We start from the raw sequence: 21,836 nt of genomic DNA on the forward strand, positions 1-21,836 counted from the left end.
AGGAAATAGAGCTCACAACCTGTGACCTCTTAGCTCTGAGTTAATTTCTGTGAAATCATCAACTCCTACTGCTCAATTGTTAGGGGAAAAAAACCCCACAGCTGAGTAACTATTGAGAAGGCTCTTGGGTGGCTACTTCAGGCAATATCCCTAAGTTCCCCTGAACTTCTTAGAAAATGTCATTATCTAGGAGTTACCATGCACAGTGATCAGCTAGTGAGCTGTGACTCCAAACACAGCTGCAACACCTCAGAACAGCAATAATCCATTGTGGAACACAGAGAAAAAACTATAGATACTGTTTGATTGTCAACAGAGCTTCCAAGTGAATTAACCACAGAAAAACCTTGCCTTCTTGCTCCTAATCAGTTGGTAATGCTTGACACTCCAATTTTTTAAAGTTCATATTATTTGCTTAAGAGGCTGTAGTAGCACAGTGGATAGAAAGCCAGTCTCTGAGCCAGGAAGGCCTGGATTCATTCAAGCCCCTCCTCTGAAGCATACTGACTCCTCTGCATTTCTCAGCCACTAGGCTGCAATCTGGACTTCTACTATGAGGACCCCAGAAACTTCACCCTGAAAGACCTCTTCAACCCTGAAACTGCTCCTGTGGCTCCCTCTCTCCCTCTGATTGTGAATGCCTTTTCCCAGAACCTCCATTTAAAGAAGTGCCATCTCTTCATTTCTCAACAGGCTGCAATCTAGCCTCTTCTGTCATACTAATTTCCCTCTCCCATCCCCCTTTTTCAGCTTCCTTTTGTGTGTTTTCTTCTCCATTAGAATGTAAACTCCTGGAGAGTTAGGATGGTTTCTTTCGTCTTGTTATTTGTATCCCCAGTACTTACACAGTGGCCAGCACATGAGAAGACTTAATTGACATAACTTTGGACAGATCATTCAACTTCCCAGTATTTCACACCACTCTCTAACACTTTTAAGTAGAAGTGCAGATTTCCAATTAGGAGAAGGGCTTGTTCAATAGCAATTCTTTAACCAAAAAAATCACAAGTACTCAGAAAAAAAATTTTTCTAAATCACCCTCACCACACAGTAGTCATGGACCAAAACCTCCAGGTTACTCTCCTATCCTACATAATGACATTAGAACTTGACTTGTTGTTTTCCATTCCACCTCTTCTGGCCACAATCTTTACCTTCACCATTCAGGTTTCATTTTTCCAATACACAGATCTCACAGTTCCTGGACCTCAATTCAAGTGACCTCCACCTCCATCCCACTTCAATCTCCCAAGGCAAAGTCACACCTTAGACTTTATTACTCTGAAATGTTCCATGCACCATAATTTCCCCTTCTGACAATTTTCTGTTCCACCTCTCAGAATCTTTCACTTGATCTTCAGACCCACACCCCTTCTTTACTGTCCCAGGCTATCCTCCCTCTATGGTTGTGGAAGAAAAGGTTGTAAGCCTGGATCTTGACCAACCATTTCAATGATCGAATTCCTAAAGCCTTCAATTGTACATCTATCTAAATATCTTGGCAAAATCCAATTCCTCTACCTACATGCTTTCCTCACTTACCTAAGTGTTTGAGTATATTGCTTAAGAAAGTTACAGAACAATGTTGATCGATTTCACTATAAATCGATACTTGGCCCTCACAGTGGCATAGAAAACAGATTATCTATTGTTGCTCCTCATTCCATTGCCCACAGCACTATTCCAAAACACTTCTACCTTCTTTAGACCCCCCCAGCTCTAATCTCCTGCATTACCTACCCTCTAGTTCTAAAATGTATGATTCATGTTCAGTAGATAATGAATGGATTTTTTTAAAAAAACATCACTAAGCACTTACTATGTGCCAGGTACTGTGCTACCAGCTGGGAATACAAACAGGAAAAGAGTCCATGCCCACAAAGGGTTTACTTTCGAGTAAAGGGAGTTAACAATTATAATGAGTGCTGGCCAAGGAAGCTCACAGAAATACTGAGTGACATCACAGAGCAATTGATTGACATCCTTTCCAGGAAGAATAGTATTGATTTACTTATTACTAGAGATGGAAATGGATGGAGAAAGGCAGAAATGCTGCGTGTGAAATTTTAACAACCAGAAAGCCAAGGAGCCCAACCTCCCAGGCTGCTGTTCTCCAACTGGCTTCAGGCAATCCTCCTTCACTACAGAATCTACCTCCAGCTAGCATCCACAAAACTGTCCTAGATTTCACGGTTTATAACTGGTAAACTTTCACCATTGCTAGCCCTATCCAGACCCTTACACTTCTGCACTCTGGCCATCTCCATGTCATGCATGCTTCTTCACAGCAAACCATCCCATCAGCCTAGCATTCCTTTTACCTGTTGAGGCAGCTAGGTGGTACAGTGGATGGAGCACCAGTGTAGGAGTCAGGAGGACAATCTCACCTCAGACACTTGACACTCACTAGCTGTGTGTGACCTTGGGCAAGTCACTTAAGCCCAACTGCCTCATCCTGGGTCATCTCCAGTCATCCTGATGAATATCTGGTCACTGGATTCAGATGGCTCTAGAGAAGTGAGGCTGGACCTTCACAGTCCTCCCTCACTCAAAACACAGTCAAGTGCAAGTCATGTCATTATTTCTCTGATGGCATGGTCTTCTTCGGCAACGAAGGACGAACACACCTTTACCTGCTCCTTTATGGAAAACAAAACAGCCAAACATGTTCCCTCAACTGCCCTCCAGTCTCCATGGAAGGGTGTCATTCTTTCTCATTTGCAAAGTTAACAACTTCCCCTGAATTCAAGGATTATCTGTTCTGCCTCCTCTAGGACTTCTCTGCATATCATAAACTCCTCCCATCTATATTGGCTTCTTCCCTTCCTGCAGCAAGCATTCTCATGCCACCTTCATTGTAATAATACATTTTCTCTGAATCCTGCTAACTATGGCCTCAAGCTGCCATGCTCCCTCTCTTCTCCCTCCACCAAAAAAACTTGAAGAAAATTATAATCACTGCATTCACTTCCTCACTTCCTAAATTCAGAGAATCACAAAATTTTGAGAGTTGAAAAAGAAGGCCATTTGACAGGAATCTCCTCTTTTCTCATTCTCATTTCAAACCTCCCTGACAACATCTCTCACTCTCCCCTCCTTTCTCCCCAATCCCTGACATAGAGGTAGTTCTATTTGGCAAAGCCAAAAACATGTGCACTTGAATCTCTCTTTCTTTAACATTCTGACACTTCTATGGCTTTACCTATGCCTCTACATGGAAAACAACCAGGGAAGTGCTAGTAAATGTTTAACAACTAGCTCTCTGGGAAAAAAAAAACAAACTGCCATGATTTACTTTTAAGTATAAGCTGCATTAACATCCTAAGTCTTGGTAATCAATGAAACAATAAGTCAAACCCTGATTAAAAACCTTTGCTGATTAATAAGGTAGAAAGGTTTACACTGAAAATTCAGGTCAGTTCTCAAGAGCCGGCTTAGATCTTAACCTTAACCTAGCTCAACAGTGGAATAGAGCAGATACACAATATACAATAGAAAATTTTTACAGTAATCTTGTGTTTGATAAATGCAAAGATTTAAACTTTCAGAATAAGAATTCACTTTTTGGTATAAATTGTTAGGAAAACTGGAAAACACTCTGATGGAAACTAGATATAGAACAATATCTTACACCATTTAACCATTTACATGGTTAAAATGGTGATAAAGAGGAATAAAAGTAAATTACAAGAAACATATTACCTATCAGATTTATGGATAGGAGAATTTATGAATAAACAAAAAGAGTATTGTGAGATGTTAAAAGGATAATTTTGATTACATGAAATTAAAAAAGGTTTTGTATAAATAAAATCAAGATTAGAAAGGATAAAATGGGAGAGAAATTTTACAGACAGTTTCTCAGATAAAGGCCTCATATTTCAAATATGTAGAGAACTTTGCCAAATTTATAAGAATCTGAGTCATTCCCCAATTGACATAGGACCAAAGGATGTAAATAAGCAAGTTTTGGAGGAAGAAATCAAAGCTATATATAGTCATATGAAAAACTGCTCTAAATCATTATTGATTTGAGAAATGCAAATTATAACAACTTTGATATGCCATCTCACCCCTATTAGATTGGCTAAAATGATAGAAAGGGAAAATAACAAATGTAGGGGATATAAAAAAATTGGGACACTAATACACTGTTGGTGGAACTGTGAACTAATCCAACTATTTTGGAGAACAATCTAAAATTATAAAACTGTATATATTCTTTGACTTGGCAAAACCACTATTAGATCTATTTCCCAAGGTGAAAGGAGAAAGGAAAAGAAACTGTATGTTCCAAACTATTTACAGCAGTTCTCTCTGTGGTGTCAAAGACCTGGAAAGTGAGGGGATGCACAACAAATGGGGAATTGCTGAATAAGTTGTTGTAGAAGATTGTGATGGGATAATATACTACTGTAAGAAATGATAAGCAAGTGGATTTTAGGAAAACACGGAAAGACTTGTATGAAATAGTGAAGAGTAAAACGAACAGTAACAGCAATACTGTTGGAAGAATAAAGATAAATGACTAAGCTATTCTGAGGTATATGAATATTCAAATCAACTACAAAGAACTTGAGAAAGAAGATGCTATCCACCTCCAAAGAAAGAACCGATACATGAAACTATGTATTGCATAGTTTTACTTATATCTATGGCATATGTTGGCCTTCTCTAGTAAGGGTTTGGGAGGGAGGAAAACAGTTTAACTCAAATATTACAATTTCTTTTTTTAATTTTTAAACCTTAACCTGTCTCCTCTGCTCCAGATGCACATTTCCAACTGCCAATTCATTACCTTTGCCTCTCTGTCCTACTATTACCTTAAAGTTATCATGCCCAAAGCCAAGCTCATCATATTCTCCACAGCTGAAAACCTAGTAGGAAATTGATATACAAAGAAACAGTTTCTAATACTAAGACCCAGAGAAGAAACCTTGGAAATAAGCAAGGATGTAGGATTAAGCAGCATGGGGTACAATAACAAGGGTTATGAGTTTTACAAAGAGCTTATCTTTGGATAATATTGCTCTCCTGAATAAGAACGGAAAGAGGAGAGATAAAAGTTAGATATTTTATAAATATTCTAGCAAAAAAATGACACTATAGTTCTCTCAAAATAAAAGATGTCAAACTCCAAAAATTCTCTTAATCAAGGAGATCTTTGAGAAAACACTTAAGGATCTCTCTGGATCACAATTTTTAAAAGTGCTCACAGCTACAACTTGATAGAAAAACAGTTTTTAGTGAAATGGCAAGTAAAGAAACTAAGAATATTCAGAGAATTCTCAGCATGGACAGAATACATTTATAGAACCTCAGAACAGCTGGGGATGAGTTTAATGTAATGAGAATGAAGGGCCACAGTGTTCCATTGGTCTCCAATCAATATATCACCTCATCAATGTAAATTCTCCCTCTGACAAGGAAAAATTGCAACCTGTTTTGCATAACTAGTGTCCATGTCCTTCCATAAAATTGCCACTGCTGTCCAACTAACATACCAGAGGACTTCCTTGCATGAATATTAGTGAAGCATGTAGGTTGTCGCTTGATAGTCCTACTAGCATATGTCCCACTATGTGGCATAAAGGCAGGTTTTCTTTTTCATTTTTGATGTCTCCTCATGTTTTGACCACTTTAGAATTTCTCATTCATAATGTGGTGTAGCCAACTCATGCCCATCATAAAACTCTTCTACAAATTTGATTCTTTAAAAACTGTAGCATTCTACCACTCCACAGCATCTGCCATTACCAGAAGTTGTTGTCTGTTTTTTATTCATCAGGAAGGTGATATAATGACTTGCAAGTGAATTGCACTTAAGTGAGAGAGGGCTGTACAAAGTCACCAGCCTCACTCTCTCCTCCAGAGCCTTCTGGCAAGATAAAGATCAGAACTGGAGATGGCCCATTACCTGAAGAATTTACTAATGGATCTGTGATCTCATTGATAGAGGATATTCCCTTCAACAATGAGAATCATAACCCATGCTGGGTGATTCTCATCACCACCACTGAGAAGTTCCACACAAGGGCTCCCAGACAGAGCTCTGGGAGATTTCCTTCCAAGCCAGTTCCAAACACTACTGCCTGCCTTCTGGTCATCATCCTCATCCTTATCCTCTTCCATTTCATTCTCCTCCCCCTAGAACGATGGACTTCCCTCCAAACCTAGCTCCCCATTTATGTGTTGCCTTCCCCATTAGCATGAAAGCTCTTTGAAGAAGGGATTGCCTGAATTTCTTATATTTCTATCCCCATCTTTTAGTGTAATGCCTGACATCCAGTAAGTGCTTAATAAATGCTTTTTTATAAATATCATCATCTCACTCTCTGGACATCTCAAAGATACCAATGAAATACAATGGCTCCCTACCTATAGTTCAATCTCTCACTCTCAATCTTATCTCACACAAGAACACTTCATGTTTTTTATCATGCATGTCTTACATAACAACTTAGCAATGCTTCTCCTGCGTAATACCTTATTTATAATGTGCTGCAGCTGCACATACCTACCATGCACAGCTTCATTACTTTCTGGGTAATCAACTTGAATTCTTTGGCAAATATAGTGTTTCATAACTTACAGTCAAACAACAGTTCTGGGAGAATATAGTACTAGAGTTAAAAGATAAGGCTAGATTTTAAGAATCTTGGGGAAATTTAAAGAACTCTGAAATTCCCTACAAGAAAGATCACTCCTTTGCCCTGTTCAATTCTGGACCCAGATCATTCATTATTCACTTGGAATATCTACTCCAGGTTTATAGACTTACACACAAGCTCTATGGGTTAGCCAACTGTGTAACATTAACACTATCTAGAAAGTAGGAATTTGTACATTTTTCAAGAAATTGTGTCTAATTTTGACAGGGGCATAGAATCCATCAATAAGGATTTATTAAGTGCAATGTGGCAAGCGCTATACCTCACTGGAAGAAGTATTTTACTCTACAGAATGAATTTTCTTTCTTTCTATAATCATCCAGCATATGCAAAGCAAGTTCTTATATTGCCTACACCTTTAAGTCAACTGTGCATTTGTAAAGATTTGGCCTATCTTGCAACACCTGTAAAAGCCTGCCTATTTCCTTCTGAAGTCCTCAACAAAAATGTTTTCATCAGTATCCACAAAATAATAAAAAGACCCAAAGGAAGGTCTCTAGCACATTGAATGGGTTCTTTTATGAGAATTTATGGAGTAACAAGCACAAGAATCACATGGGATAAGAAAGAAACGAAAGGTTTACACTCTACCAGTAGAAATAGTATCCACAGTGATGAACTCACAGATTTATCAGGTATAAAAGTTAAATAGCATAATTTAACTTTATCTACATCATTTTGGAAGCCAAAATACTGTTAGGTAAAAGTCTCTATGACGTAGGTTATCCACAGAATATAGTCATATAGATTTGATGTATTAAAAAATACAAAATGTTCACCATGTTTCCTAAATTCAATTAAAAAAAAATTAGTGAGCACCTACATTGTACCAGGCATTGTGATATAAAATTGAAAACTGATAGCCAATTAGAAGACAGCTCTGTTTCTCAAGATTTTGCTCTGTCATCTTATTAACTGTTAGAAAAGATCCTATCAGCTTTCATTTAAGGTCTCTGCTCATTAAGAGAAAACATTGACCCAACTTATTGGTCTCTGCTAACCTATTATATTTATCATGTTTGGAATTCTATGCCTCAGTCTACCTTAATTTCTACTGTAATAATGGGAAATAATTTTTAAAACCATATAAGATACGGTCCTTATTCTCAAGGAGCAGCTAAAGATAGCACTAGAGTTAAACCAACTCTTCACAAAGTTCACTGTATCCCTTTTTGTTCCCATAGGCAGATGTTTTTTTTCCCACAAACATAAGTTTGTTTGACAGAACTATTAAATTCAAAGACAAAAGCTTAGCTCTGTCTCTCTCTCTCCATGCCCACACTGTGGCTGTGACACATGCATCAAAGCACAGGAGATCTTTTGTCTTGTTCTGATTTAGAGAAAAAGAAACAAGGAAGTACTTGTAATACAACTTCTATAGCATATTTCCCAAAAATATACAATCAGCATATTCATAAGAGAAAGAAGAAGCTAAAAAAAGGGAGGATAAGTGCTGAAAAACGTAAGGGTATCCCCTACTCTCCAAAGCCAATTACTAAATCAATTCTTTGGTTACCAAAGAAATCTTAGTTTAAGTTCATCAGAACTACTTATGAAAATAATCTAACAGATCTAAACAAATAAAAGGACAAAGTGATAGAGTAAATGACAAGCTGACTGTGAAGTCAGGATGGGTTGCTTTTAAAATCCTTCATAAACAGGTGGCCCCTTTTTGACTTTCTAGCCTTCCAGCACCTCATTTCCAAGTATGTGTTCTCCAGTGATTTCGGCCTCCTGGCTGTTCCTCACCCAAGACGCTCATGTCCTAACTCCAAGTATCCTCACCGGCTGTCTCATATCCCTGCATAACTCTCTCCCTCTTTATCAGCCTCCTGGCTTCCTTCATGTTTCAGCTGAAGCCCCACCTCTGTAAGATGTCATTCTCTGTCCTCCTTAATCTTAGTGCTTTACTTCTAAGATTATTTCCAGTTCATCTTGCATATATCTTGTTAGTACACAGGTATTTGCATGTTGTCTCAGACTGTGAGTTCCTTGAGAACAAGGCACTGGTTTTTTGCCTTTCATATCCCTAACATTTAGCACACTGCGAGCTCACGAGGCCCACAATACATGCTTGTTGGCTTGATTCCTAACATTTATTTGCTAAAGATAGCACCTATGTTGATGGTGATCTTCATTCTCCTCTGATCTCTTTCTCCCATCTTCCTAAATGGGCAGCTCTTTTCACAACACTCCTCTGTTCAAAATTGTTCAGTGATTCCCCGCTACCTATTGAATATACAGGCTTTTCAGCAGATGTTCAAGGCCTTCACCAATGTGGCTCCAATCCTATCTTCCAAAGCAGAATCTGTCCCAACCTTTACCACCCACATTCATGCTTTCATTCATGTTATCCCCGTTTCTGCCTATTGAAAGCTTATAGCTCAAATGCCAAAGAATTGCTGAAGTTTGAACTACAATAAATCAATTCCTCCAGTAGGAAGTCTCATCTGTCTCCCTATTTCATAGGGTGGTTTATAGGATCAAATGAGTCAATCAATGCATGTAAAGTGTTTTGAAAACTCTAATGTAGCTGAAAATTACCATCTTGATGATGACAATGACTTATCTTAATTCTTCAAGCATTTACAATTTCAGCAGTGTGGGTACTATCCCACTTAGTAAATGGTCTTTGGGAATAGTTTTGGCAGAAAACATCTTTAATCTGTGTTAACATGATGACAGGAGTTTTTCTCCCTCTACTTAACTCAGTACCTTACCTCTCAACTGTCACTTTTTTCTTCTGTATTTTGTTGGTGTTTAATCATTAGCTACCAAGTTTCCTCTTCTCTCCTCAAACCTCCTACATTATCCCCTCACCACTCCATTCCAGGAAAGGACTTCCATCCATATTTACTAGGTGATTGACCAGATCTCTTTCTTCTCCCTACTCTACAGCTCAAAACCTTTTTACATTATCTAATATTTTTTTTTCCTTTGCTCCAATCTCCAATAAAAAAGTCCCTTCTACTCTCCAAAGCCAACCCCTCTATTAGTGGCCTTACTCTCAAGCCCTCCTGTCTCCTCTCTCTTCATCCTCCCTCACTTTTTATCCCCTTATCTTCAATCTCTCCCTATCTACTGCCTCCTTCCCTCTTCCCCACAAACATTCCTAGGTCTTCCCCATCCACTAAAGAAAATCATTCACTTGACCCTCCATTCATCTAGTAGTACCCCATATCATTTCTCCACTTCATAGCCAAACTTCCAGAAAAAGAAGTACAGACTCATTGTTTCTGCTTCCTCTCCTCTGCCTCATTTTCCAACCTCTTGCAACCAGGCTTCTGAACTTTTCCCTCAACTGAAATTATTCTCTCCCAGGTTATCAGTGATTTCTCAACAGCAAAATCTGATGACCTTTTCTCAGTACTCATTCTTATGAACCTCTCTGCAACATATGACATTGTTGACCACCTCCTCCTAGATACTTACTACTTCTTGAGTTTTCTCTCTTTTTCTCTCTTCTCTTCTCTCTCCTCCCCCCTCTCCCCCTTTCTCCTTATCTCTCCTTCTTCCTTAGTTTCTTTTACTGAATCCATGTGAGTTATCTCTTAAGACTCTGTCTAAGGTCATACTCTATTTTCTCTTAAGGTCTCATGGTCTCATTTCCCATCTCTATTGCTGATGACTCCCAGATGTAGATATCTAGTCCTAGTCCTCCAGAGACCCAGTCTCACCAATGTCTACCTATTGGACATTCTAATTAGTTGACCCATAGGCAACTCAAACTCACCAGATCCAAAATGGAACTCTTCTTTCCTTAAAAATCCAACCCTCTTCCTAACATGCTGTTTTGCTTATGGGCAATAGCATTCTTTCAGTTTACCAGGTTCACAACCTTGGTATTATACTCAAATTCACTGGTATGCTGCAGCCATCTCTCACTGGCTTGTTACACATCAGAAATAGGTGCAACAAATAGTGGTTAATTTATTGAATTTTTGATTGTATTAATTTTAGACTTAAGAAAGTGTTAATAATAAAGATTAAACCAAAAAGTACATGTATACATTTTTTTCGTCTGGAAAGCCCAGTTATTAAACATTTTCAGGTACACCTCTGACTATATGCAGTGAATTGCCAAGTCTCATTGCTTCTACCTGCAGCTCTCAAATCTACCATGTTCTCACTATTAATCACCTCCCATACATACTCTCTGATCCAGTCATACTGGCCTTTTTTGCCAGTCCCATTTCCAAGCCTTAGCACTGGCTGTCCTCCATGCCTTTACCTCCAACTCTCAGAAATCCCAGATTCCTTCAAGATTAAATTCAAATCCGACCTTCTGAAGGAGGTCTTTCTCAGTCCTATGAGCTGTTAGTGCCTTCCCCTCCAAACTTTCCATCTACTGTGCATGTATCTTTCTTGTATGAACATGTTTCCTCCGCTGCATTAGACTATCTCTCTACATTAGAAAGTAAGCATCTTGAGGGCAGAGACTGTGTTTGCTTTTCCTTTGTGTCTCTAGCACCTAACACACCTGTCTACACCTGTCTACTAATGCCAATCATAAATATTTTATAAATGCTTGTTGATTTGCTGGTTAGCATATTTGGCTCTCTTTCAATCTAATCTCAAGGGCCAAATCCTACACAATCCTTTCCTTATCTCCTATAGTTCTTAGTACTCCCTACCTGAAGATTTAAAAAATAAAATGACATTACCTTAAGGCTAACCTGGTATTGAGCTTCTCTGACCCAAGCAAGGCTAGATAAAGGTTCATCCATACTTAAAGCCTTTCCAATCTACTAGAACTGGCCAGAGATTGCACAGCATTCACATTATTTTTAAGAATCAACGGTTACCTCCACATACAAGAGTTTATATTCATGTGTTTAATATAAAATATAGTATGATAAAGTATACAGAAGAATTATAAAGTGCTGAGACAGCCTACAAAGGAAAGATTAACTCAAGTTCAGTTCTGGGAAAGCTTCTAAGAGATGAAACTGGATCCAAACTTAATAACAAACAGGCTTTGAACAAGCAGAGATAGAGGAAGTGTATCACAGTCATGTGAGCAAAGACGCAGAGGCCATAAAAGGGCAGCACAAGATCTGGGCAACCAGAGACTATTTATCTGCCCAGTTTCTGCTCACAATTTTGTATTACTGATAAGGCTATGCCAAGTATCCTGTGCTGACAACAGAGGAGGCAAGTCAATTGATGAATGAAACTTAAAGAAAAGCAGATGGGTGTGTTTCAAAGGTAACCATCCTGGCACTTCCGCCCACAGCAATGTCACATTTGGCCAGGTCACTTGAGGAAGGGCAGAAGTGCTAATGTTCCTGTCTGATACTACACTCATTCCATACATTGTGCTAACATGGAACATTCCTATTTGAAATGAGAAAGGAGGTACAGAGGATGCTGATTAAAACCTAGCAGCAGCACAGCAGCAATGGTCTCCAGGTCATAAGGTGTCTGCCCTCCTCCATGTATAAGGGGGCTCAGATGGAATATTAACCCTCAGAAGAATGTAGTCAGAAAAATTTATTCCTCTTCTCCTCAAAGGGCCTTGCCAGTCTGTGGCTGTTCTCATAAGCTGGACCCAACTACCCCCATTTAGGAATAATGACTGAGGTTCAAGCAGGAGTTGTATGCCTTAAGTACAATTAAAGACTACTACTAGTAGTGGACAACATAGAAACTAAGAGCATGGCAAGTGTTTCTTTATCTCAATCAAACATTTATTAAATGCTTGCTATGAATGAAGCACCTTGCTAAGCACCAGCAACATACATAAAAAGTAAAAACAACCCCTTACCTCAAAGGTGGTTTCATTTCTACAGGGTAGACAACATGTAAATCAGAACATATAAGACAGAGAAGAAAGGAAATAACCTTAGAAAAACCATTAGCACGAGTAGCTGGAGGGATATGGAAGACCTTCTAGAAGAAGGATGCTTGAGTTGAGTCTCAAAGGAAGGAAAAAGTCAAGAGAAGAAGGGAAAGGGATAGTATTTCAGATATGGACTGGTATAACCAGTGCAAAGGCACTGGAGATGAGTGTTAGGTTCGAGGTACAGCAAATAGGTCAATATGGAGGGATCTTGGACTTTGTAGAGGGGAACACAATGTAAACATATAGGAAAGGAAGGAAGGGACCAGGTTCTGAAGAGATTTAAATGCCAAACAGCTGTGCGGAGGATAGATTGAAGAGGGCAGACACTTCAGAAAGAGAGACCAAATAGAAGGCTATTATAACAATCCTGGCTAGAGGCGAGATGAGTGCTTGAACTGGGGTGGCTGTGTGAGTGGAAAGGACACATAAAGAAGAGGTGTGATAGTAGAAGTTATAAGAGTTGACAAATGAGCAGAAGAGAGGAGTCAGAGATGACAACAAAATTTCAAACCTGAGTAACTGAAAGTTTGGTGGTGCTACAGACAATAATGGATAGGCCCAGGAAAGGGGAGGGTTTGAGGGGAAAAATAATGAGTTTGTTTTGGACATGTTTAGTTTGAGAAGCCTATGGTCCATCCAGTTCAAAATGTCCAACAGATATTTGATGATGCAGGACTAGAATTCAACAGAGAGAATTAGGCTGATAATAGATCTGAGGATCATCAGCATGGAAATTACCAGTGATATAAAGAGAAGAGGGTCAAGGAGAAGAGTCTGGAGAGATAGCCACAGCTTCTGGGTGTGATATGGCAGAAGATCCAGCAAAAGGCAGGAAGAGAATCAAGAAAGAGCAAAGCCATGAAAACCTAGAGAGGAGAAAGTACCTAGGAAGTGTTCAACAATGTCAAATGCCACAGGGGGATCAAGAAGGATGAAGACAGAAGAAGACTACATGATCACTTGGTAACTTCAGAAAGAGCAGCTTTAGTGGAATGATGAGGTCTGAAGTCAAACTGCAGAGACAGCAAAAAGAGAAGAGATGGAAGTACCGATTAGATAGCTTTTTCAAGGAGTTTAGATTATTAACAGAAAAGGCAAACAGGAAACAGGTAACAAGCTTTTAAGTGCTTACTTAGTGCTTAGCACTGTGCTAAATGCTGAGGATAGATACAAATATAAGCAAAAGTCCCTGCTCTAAAGAAGCTTACAAATAAAAGAAACTATGAAGGGGTACAGGAGAAGAGAAAGGGTCTGAGATTATGGCAAAGTTCATAGAGTCAAAGGGCAATGAGCATGACCAGACAAAAAGAGCATGTCAGCTGGAGAAGGGGGTTAGCATGGCAAAAGGATATTCCAAAGTGAGAAGGGTTCCAAGGTGTAAAGAACACTGAGTCACTGTGGTAAAGTCCATAGAGTCAGAAACACAAGAGTGACACAAAAGGATGGCTAGAACATAACAGAATCAAGTGTGGGTTGTCATTGTGAATTTTAGAGGGTGGAGGAGACTTGAAGCTCTAGGAAACAGCTGATGAGATGACAAATGAGGAAAGAGGGGATGATAATGCAGGGGAGGGACAATCCGCTGGAGAAGATAAGAAGGGATGTTATTAAGACACATGTAGCCATCAAAGACTGGATGATGAGGTGACCCTTCTATTTCCAAGGCCAGTCCAGAGGGATGTGAAATGAGGGAGGAGGAAGAAAGAGAACTCATGGTAAATGGCTTCAGTTTTTTCTGTGAAATATAAGGCAGAGAGGGTAGGGAAGGGATACCCCTAGTATCATTGGGGAACTTGAAGAGAGAAGAAAAAATTTGAAATAGTTGCTGTGGTGAGTGGGACAGAAAGTCATTTAGGGGGAATGGCAGAATGGAGTCCAGTTAAGACTTGACAGCATAAATTTATTAAGGACCCAACCAGTTTTGTGGTTTTATGATTTCCTCTGGGACTTTGAGACTCTAAAGTCAGCTCCTGGTCAGTGACCACAAGTAGTTGCTGTAGTTTGTCAGGTATAGACTGAAAAACATTTCAACACTTGTATGGGTCCATTAACTGTTTATGGTACATCCATACCCTCTCATTCTGTGGTACTCTGCTATCACATAAGGGTGAGGGGGAGTAGAAGTAGAGGACAGAGTGGGGGAGGGGGGGGGAGTGCCACCTGGGAAGGATTTTGGAAACCTTCTAATCCAACCCCTTCCTTTTATGAATGAGAAAACTAAATCCAATGAAATCAAATTGCTAAAGAATTAAGACACAAGGGGATTAAATGACTTGCCCAAAGGTCACTCAGCTAGTAAATGACTGGGTGTAGATTTGAACTCAAGTCTTCCTGACTCCAAGTAACCATCAAAAAATACTTCCCTGGGTACAGAATCCTACCTATTCTTCAAAGCATGCTTCATGCCTTACTTGTTCCGTGGAATTTCTCAATTCCAGTCAATAATTTGTCCTTTCTCTTTGTACTATACAATTAATCATTTAGGTGCATACTACTTTATTTTCTAATTGCTTATAAAACTTGTCTTTTCAACAGTATTATAAGGTATGACAATAAAGCACAAACGCATTCTTTTATATTTCATATATACGTATACATAGATATATTGCATTTATATTTGCATATTGTCTAGGATGACACTAACAGACCAAAAATTATATGAACAATCAGAAGCATAAAAATAATCAAAGAAAGGCTAGAAAGAGAAAATAAATAGGTTGCCAGTAAATACACATGAAAGAAAGGTCAAGGAGGATGTTTTAGAAAAGATCTGGTCTATGAAGCACTAGTGAAAGCTATTTCTGAAGACTAGGACAAAATAACAGGAGAAATCACACACACACACACACACACACACACACACACACACACACACATCCTCCTAATGTTTTAAAACCAGTGGGAAAAGAAAATTGAAAACCAGTCCAATCAATATTTACCATAAGAAATGCAAATATAAGCATTTATCATGACAGAAAAGTTGAAGTAGTTTGTGGGATTTTTTGTTGGAGGAGGGGTGTTTGGGAGTTTTAGTTTGTTTTTGGGGGGGAGGGTCACAGCCTAGAAAAGTAGTTGAGACTGAATTTGAGCTCATGTTTTCCTTCCACCATCCACTTTGCCACTCAGTTTCCTGAGGATCCAGCAAAGGAAACTGAGGAGCAGCCAGGAGAACTAGGAGAGAGTGCTGCCCCAAAACCAAGAGAAAAGAGAGTATCAAGGAGGATATGGTAATCAACAATGTCAAAGGCTAAAGGAGAAGGTGAGCAGAATGAGGACTGAGAAAATGTCATTGCATTTAGCAGTTTAAAAGATCACTGGTCACTCTGCAGAGAGCTGTTTCAGTGGAATGATTGAGTCAGAAGCTGGAGGTACCTATGGTGCAGGGGGCCTTTTCAAGGAAATTACTGAGGTGGTGAATGGCCTCAGCAGAGCAGACCAACAAACCCCAATGGAGAACAATGACACAGCTGATTTAATCATGGTGTTTGTCCTTGGTTCTTGAAGAGGACCATGATATTACTTGCAGTAGACTTTGACTTGAGTGAGGGAAGACTGTGCAAGGTCACTAACCTCACCTTCTTTTCCTGACCTATGATTCCAGAGTTGAATGGAAAGGAAACTGGGGCTTAGGGGTGAGAAGAAATAGGGAGCTTGGGTGGAGGAGAGATCAGGAGCATAGAGAAGTGACTTGAAAAATGTATGGGGCTTTCCTGAGAAAGCAAACCAAGAGAAACAGTCGCCAATTAGGGTGGGACTGGAAAGCAGGGGAGATAAACTGAGAGAAGAAATTCCTGCAGGACAAAGTCTCAGGAAGAGGAGGGAGAAACTAGAAAACAAATTCATTTAGGTATAATGAATGACTGTAATTCTCTACCCTCCCAGAGATATCTACATTTAAACTAGGAATTACAAACAGATACAATAATTTAGACTAAAGTAACAAATCTGCAACAGTGGAAAATGGGAGTGACAGTTAGGGTTAGGAAGGTCCTTTAAAGGCCCCTAAAATAGTTATACTGGCTTAAGAGAAAGCGCAATCCAGAATAAGGACAGAAAAATAAACTGGCTACCAGAGGAAGACTAAAGATGACTAAAACAAAAATTCAAAAACAAAGCATCAAAAAACAGATTAAGGGACAAGAAATGAAACAAAACATTTATGAAGATTTTGAGGGATTTTTAAAAAATGTAAACCTTTTTGGAGTTTTCTTAGAGAATAGTCTTTGAAATGCTAAAGAACAAGGAAAAAAAAGTCACAGCAGAGCACCTAGCAGATGCCTCTCTCACTATTTCCCTTCAATAGGAGTAAAGATCAGCCTACCATGGTCACAATACACCCAAGATACAAATGTGCTCTGCTTTAAAATAGCATCCTCAAAGGCAGAAGAAAAACTGGATAAAAACAGGCTTGTTTGTTTGGGCTTCTTTAAAGTGTTTTATGAAGCTCCTTCAATTTGTGAGCTGGTCTCCATCTTTTTAGCTTTACTTTTCTCAGGGGTAAAGTGAGTCACAGGCCACAGCTGCATACAGTACTCCCAGGACGAGCACTCAAGGCCACTTTGATAGCTCTAGACCTCTGCTCTGCTTCCTTTCTCTATTTACAGTTCCTTCTGGGGCAGCTACGTGGTGCAATGGATAGAGCACCAGTGCAGGAGTCAGGAGGATCTGAGTTCAGTCTCACCTCAGACACTTGACACTCACTAGCTGTGTGACCTTGGGCAAGTCACTTAACCCCAATTGCCTCATCCTGGGTCATGTCCAGTCATCCTGATGAACATCTGGTCACTGGATTCAGATGGCTCTGGAGAAGGGAGGCTGGTGACCTGCATAGCCCTCCCTCACTCAAAACAAAGTCAAGTGCAAGTCATGTCATTGTTTCTCTGATGGCATGGTCTTTTTTGGCAACAAAGGACGAACACACACACAGATCCTTCTTAAACAAATGAGAATCCAGCAGTTGTAAGCACATAAGACACAAATGACACCACTGTGCCTGAAGAAAGAAATCTTGCACAAGACTTGGCACTAGTCTTGTTCAATGGCAGGCTGCCTAAAGCCACAAGTTTTTATATGACCTCTGACTCTAAAAAAAATTTACAACCTTATCCAGTAAGTAAATTCAATACCAGGTTTGGTACCTAATCCTGTATAAGCTTAAAATTCTTTCGCTAAATTTTAATTATCAACCAAAATCCCAAATGGGGACAGGGAGGCACCAAGTAACAATGGAAAAGACATACTGCTCTCACTTAACCACAAATTAACTCCAGCTTCCCTCAAAAAACCAAATACTATTTTATCACTTTGTTAACAATACTGTTGCAAGATTCCCTTGTCACTTCTTTCTTAGACTATAAACATCAGTCACTTTAGAGGCTCCAGCTGATCCAATTGATCAGAGTTACTACAAGCATCTTTTCTACAAAATGACTTTTTTTCCAGCTGACATTATTATAAAATCAGAAATACTGTCCCATGAAGATAATCTCCAGCACGTTCAACTTTGGTGAAGAGGAACAAGACTGCAATACTGGCTGTTTCAATCCACCAAAAGCACTGTACCCTCCTTATCATTGGGGATATTGGCCAACCCCTCCACATTCCCACCTGCACCATGGAAATCTTTTTGGGTAATTTTACTCTCAAATCCAGCTCTTTGAAATTTGCTCACCTCCATTTTTCTGGAAATTGTACTAATAGCTAAACTGCAATATCACACTTAGCAAGCAGGTAATCTTAACATGCTATTATTCAGAAACATATGAGTTACAGTTCAGAAAGATCTAGGAGATCAAACAGTCATATCCAAAGAGCAACTGTCTTTGGAGACTGAGGACCTATGTTCAAATCCTGCCTCTGTTACTTACTGCCTTTGTAGCCTTAAGAAGTCACTTACCCTGTCTTGGACGCAGTTTCTTCATCTATAAAATAAGGGCGTTAGATTAGATAGATCTAAGAACCCTTTAAACTCTACATCTATGATCTTAAGGGCCAAGCAAACATTTACCCAAAGCTACAAGTCTAGTAAATATCAGGCTTAAAACACAGGTCTTCCTATTCTGAATGTAGGGCTCTATCTACGATAGCCTGAAACCACCCTGTGGAAGCTTCAGGATATGTAAGATTCTCTAACCTATCGCAGAATGATAATGTTCTCTATTTTAACACTCAGTTGTCTGTGTGACAAAATGAGAGGTGATGTGGGTACAGCAATAAAGAGCTGACCTTAGAGCCAGGAAGATAGAGGTTCAAATCCAGATACTGATGGTGAGATAATAAAGTTCAACAGAATGAAATATCTAATTCTCTGATTTTAAAAAGTAAATATACCCTATGGATTTACCATAAGAATTTTAAAAGGTAACTCTACGAAGTATAGGCATGGAGGAACATTTTTTTGATACCATAAAAAGCATCTAGAAACCACAAGTAAGCATCATATGGAAAAGAAAATATATTAGAGCAGGCTCCCAATAAATACAGGATCAAAGAAAGTTGCCTACTCTTCTCACTATTTTTTGATGTTTTAGAAATGCTAACAATAGCAATAAGAAAAAGAAATGAAAGACATAGACAGAGGCAGAACTATCCCTATTTGCTGATCAAATGTTGATTTATTCAGAAAATTCTTGGGAGTCAGCAAAGATACTAAGTGAGACAATTTATACTTCAGCAAAGTTGCAAACTATAAAAGAAATACACAAATATCAACATTATTTCTATGTAATAGCATCAAAGAGGCAATAAGAGAAAGGAAAATCTCATTCAAAATAACTACAAAATGAATATTTGGAGGATCAGTCACCAAAACACATAAAATATCTGTGTATATTCAATTACAAAGTGTTCTTCAAAGAAATAAAGAACAACTTTAATAACAGTTGGGCAGTGCCAACATAATAAAAATGACAGAACTACCAGAGTTAATATAGTTCTAATGCTAACCAATGAAACTTATCAAAGAGATGCTTTACAGAATTTGATAAAATAATAAATTCATTTGGGTAAACAAAAAATCTAGAATATCAAGGGAAACATGAAAAAAAGTAGGAATGAAGCAAAGTTTCTAGATTTCAAACTATATTATAAAGCTGCAGTCATTACAACCATGTGGTACTTCTTTGGTACACAAAGAAGGCATGTGGGTAGGGGGAAGAATACAGTGAGAAATGTGGCAATGAAGAAGCACTTTAATAAAAATTTATTTTTAAAAAAAGAATCAAAGAATGTAAGCTGTGCTTCCCTCAGTTATGCATTACTATCATTGCTCTTCCCTCTACCCCTTAAATCCAGCATCTAGAAGAGCAGAGAATCAAGATAAATATCTAATTTCAATATCAAAGGATATTACAAATACTTAATTTCCAAGAAGAAACAATCAATTCCCAATGTTTGGCTGTATATGGATCATCATCAATAAAGAATTGAAAGAACACCAATTGCTATGCAACAAAATGGAAGCAATCCTTATTTGTATAAAATCCTACTTGTTCTGTTCAAATATATGCAGATAATGGATCTATAAATAGATATGTGATGCAGTTTGAAGTGAGAGACTCTACATTCAAATCCTGCTCTGTCATTTACTACTTTGTATGACCTTGGGCAAGTATAACTGCCTCCTTAGGATAAGAGGAGTTAAACTATATGGTTTCAAAAGTTTCTTTCAGTTCTAAATCCATTTTCACATGGTCAGGAAAATGTATTTTACATCTGTCTCGATACTCACAGCTAGAAGTTCAGGTCTTCATTGCCTATGACCTGAACTATGCTAATAACCTCTCTCAGGGTCTCCTTGAGTCTAGTTCCTTCAATTTCTATCTCAATAGCCTCATGCTGACAAAAATTATCCTTTTAACACAGGTTGGACTCCCTTGCTGAAAAATCTTCAGTGGCTCACCATTTCCAACAGAATAATTACAAAACACTTAGTATGGCATTCCTGACTCCTCTCTTCCTTTCCAGTCTTATTTCATTCCACTACCCTTCCAAGTACTGTGTATTTCAGTCAAATTCAACTAATAGTTGTTTTGTAATATAGTTCATCCTCTCCTACTATGATGCATTCCCACTATTTCCACACATTCATTTGTTCATTAACTCCTCTTCAAGGTTTCTTCTCCCTCAAGCCTTTCTCTGTGCCTCCAACTGCAACTGATCTCCAAATTTATCACAGGACTTTCTATGGACTTTTCTTATACCCTTACCATATTTTACCATCTTGCATACTTCCCTCATTTGGCTGAAAACCCCTTGAGATCAGGGACTATTATTTTTCATATTTGTATCCCCTGAGTCTTGTGAATATTCAAGCACTTAATGGTTGTTGGAGACATAAATTAGTAACTCACATTTCTAAAGAGTTTTTAAAGAACTTTTCTCACAACCCTGTTGAGGTAGGTAGACAAGTGCTAGTTAGCTCTAACTCCATAGGCCATTATTTTGTCTGTGCTATGTTACAGCTTACCCTTATGTAGTTCTTAGCCAGCTGATGTTGTCTCTTATGGACTTGTATTATATTCCCAGTTATACAGATGAAAAAAGCAAGTCTCAGAGAAGTCAGAGAATTCAACCATGGTAACAAAGCACATCAATATTGAAACAGGGATTCAAATCCAGGTATTTGACTCTTAAATCTAATTACTATGTAGTGTTGTTTTTTTTTTCAGCAACACTGACTATTAGCTATTCACTCCTCTGCCTCTCTGCCTCCTTCTCTCTCTCTCTCTCTCTCTCTCTCTCTCTCTCTCTCTCTCTCTCACACACACACACACACACACACACACACACACACACACACACACACACACACACACTCACACACAAATACTAATGTTCATGACTCTCTTCACCTGGATGCAAAATTAGTTGTGAGTTACATCAAAATAGCAAATTCTAATGAAATAATATGGAAAAACAATCATAAAATAAAGATGTTTTTTTAAAAGCCAAGCCACTTCATCCAGCCCACAGGGTTTACTAAGCTAACACAAGACTCTGATGTTCTACATAACGATACTAATTTACCATCTATGGACTAGATCTCATGTTTAAAAGCAAATAGTACAAGTTTAATGCCAAAAAGAGATCAGCTAATATTGTACATAATTAAACAATCTTCCTTACAATTGCTAACTCCCCCAAACATACAGGATACACTGCAAACTGTAAAATATCTCCTAAATATACTAAAAGGTACTATTTTATTCTGACTGCCATCATGACTTTACAATTCCATCTAAACTATACAGGATGCCCAGAGTCTTATCTCCAAGGATAAGATCAGTAGAGACACCTCCAATTCTTAATGGTACTTAAGG

The 21,836-nt window shown here is 38.6% G+C and overlaps 1 protein-coding gene across 28 annotated transcripts in view; it reads right to left on the minus strand.

The window, feature by feature from the left end:
• Positions 1 to 21,836, minus strand: part of KIF16B (kinesin family member 16B) — a 550,717-nt gene that overhangs the window by 522,792 nt on the left and 6,089 nt on the right. The window lies entirely within an intron of this gene.

This window comes from Notamacropus eugenii, chromosome 1, assembly GCF_028372415.1.
Source record: "Notamacropus eugenii isolate mMacEug1 chromosome 1, mMacEug1.pri_v2, whole genome shotgun sequence".
Taxonomy (NCBI): domain Eukaryota; kingdom Metazoa; phylum Chordata; class Mammalia; order Diprotodontia; family Macropodidae; genus Notamacropus; species Notamacropus eugenii.